The following is a 2,423-nucleotide window of genomic DNA, read 5'->3' as shown; positions in this document are numbered from 1 at the left end:
CATCATAACACACACAGCTTATTCTTAGCATCAATCTGGAAAAACTCCACTAAACTGCTTCTAATGCATTCATCTCCTTCCTTAAATAGGAAAGCCAAAACTGCACACAGTATTTGTCTCACAAATGCCCCATGTAACTGAAGGAGAACATTCTTATTTTTGTCTCAAAAGTCTCAGTAGGTCCGGTTGCATCTGCGGATAGAAATTAGAGTTAAAGTTTCGATTCCAGTGACCTTTCTTCAGAACTTTAGATTGTCCAGCAACTTATGTTTTTGCTTCATATTTCCAGCATCCACAGTTCTTTTGGTTTTTTAATCGTTATTTTTAATGTCCAGTTCCTCTTGTAATACAGGATAGGATTCCATTTGCCTTTCTTATTTCTTGCCGCTCTTGCATACTAATATTTTGTGACTCATGCATTAGAACATCTGGATCCCCCCGTACCTTACAATTGAAATGCTACACATTTTCTCACATTGTACTCCGTCTGCCAGGTTATTTTCTGTTCACTCACCCGGTCTGTATCGGTCTGCAACCTTGTTATGACTTGCTTCTGTCAGATGGTAATCCAAAGTTAAAAATTTAAGTTGCAAACCCACAATATCTGAAACCTCGAAGAACAAAGGCCGCTGACACCTGGAAACACTACAACTGCAAGTTACCCTTCATGTCACACACCAACCCTGGCTTGGAAATGTATCACTATTCTTTGCTGGGTCAAAAGCCTGGCAATCCTGAACAACACTATGTAGACTGAAATAACTTAAAAAGAAGGCTCACCCCCAATTTCTCAAGAGCAATTAGAGATGGCTAATAAATCGTGGTTTTACCATTGTTGACCACACACCATGAATGAATGAATAAAGGACTTTATAACTACTCTGTACAATACCTCACTTCTATCTCTTACACTATTTTTTTGCCTTTAATCTCTACATTCCACATATATGACCAGTAATTCCCTTACATCAAAGATATTTAAGTGCCAACAGAATAATAAGAGTCAGCAACATGCACAGTGCTCCTTTGTCTCATCTAATCAATCTGTTACCATAGTTACATATTTCTCTTCAGCTCCATTGTTCTACTGTGATCAAACTCTTCAGATCAGTTTATTACTTTAAATACAAATTATCAGACCATCAGAAACATGGATGAATGAAATCCACACATTCCAACCGATACTTTATCTGAGAGGATACACCCGCCTTAGGCTCACTTATACAGTACATTCTGTGCTTAGCAGAAAGCGGTTTTAATTCGTCATGTGCTGATCCCACAAACAGCCAAGCGCACATACTAATGTTGGACTGCTACAGAGAAGATTAGCATGACCCCTGTGAAAGAATGAGTCACAGATTCATGAAACATTTCATATTTTTATACTCAAAGCGAGGTCAACAGATTTGGGGCTACCAAGAGAATTTTAAGAATGTTACTGCTTTAAGAAGGCACAGTCAGTTAGCCAGCAGTTGAACTGCAGGGCAGAGATAGCAGCATCCATCGAGGGACTAGGGAAGCAGACACAGCGCCCCGAAACCAAAGCTTTATTCAAAAGTTTTTAAGAACTGTCAGAGAAAGAATGTGGGCTCAGAGAAAAGAGATAAGCCATACATAGTAAATAGAAGCCTCAGCAAAGGAGGTTTTATAAGGAGCCACTGTAAGTTCTGGAGGCGAAATTAAAGATCCATAAGGAAAAAGCAATTAAGGTAAATGAAAAAAAAATCAGTGCAAAGACCATAAAAGGAATGAAAAGAGAGTATATATAAAAAAAGAGTTCTCGCCTCTCACAACAAGCATCGCATCATCATTAGGCTCCACAAGGCACAGCTATAAGGAGCATTTGAAGGGCCATAAGATAAATTGAGATTGCCGCTTTTCTAATTTTGTAGCCCCAATTTATTTAAGTTGAAAATGCACATTTTTAAAGATATCTAGTGAAAGAGACCAATACAGGAAAGGAAGCCAGGAATTATTGAGGATTAAAAGGGGACCAGGATTCAGTAATTAAGCCATAATTTCAGTGGGACAATTTATAGAGGCTACTGCCTGGAATCGTCATTTAGAAATTTACGTAGAAGAATATATGTTTGGTGTCATAGTTGTGAATATCTGTTTTACTGGGGAAGAAGTGGGGAAAACCTAAGTAAGCAATACAGAGATACAGCATTACACAGAAATATATGTTAAAAAGCTTGAAAGCAGTAAATTGCTCCAAAATATTCAATGATACAGCTTAATGCTTTATTGAAGAATTCAATATATTACTACAAAAACAAAGTGTGAAGAAAACTGGCAAACAAACAACATACTGAAACATTTTGGAACTTACTAGACTGTACCACTGCAGTCATTCAATTTAAAACAGCATCAGTGAAAATAAGAACATAAAAGTAGATTTAAAGCAATACTGAAGTGATACA

At 37.3% G+C, this 2,423-nt stretch overlaps 1 pseudogene; it reads left to right on the top strand.

The window, feature by feature from the left end:
* The first annotated feature begins 1,267 nt into the window (after positions 1-1,267).
* LOC125485290 lies at positions 1,268-1,382 on the top strand (annotated as a pseudogene).
* Positions 1,383-2,423: the final 1,041 nt, after the last annotated feature.

This window comes from Rhincodon typus, chromosome 17 (assembly GCF_021869965.1).
Source record: "Rhincodon typus isolate 14 chromosome 17, sRhiTyp1.1, whole genome shotgun sequence".
Taxonomy (NCBI): domain Eukaryota; kingdom Metazoa; phylum Chordata; class Chondrichthyes; order Orectolobiformes; family Rhincodontidae; genus Rhincodon; species Rhincodon typus.
Note: the sequence above shows the minus strand (reverse complement) of the source record. Positions and strands in the feature narration are given on the sequence as shown.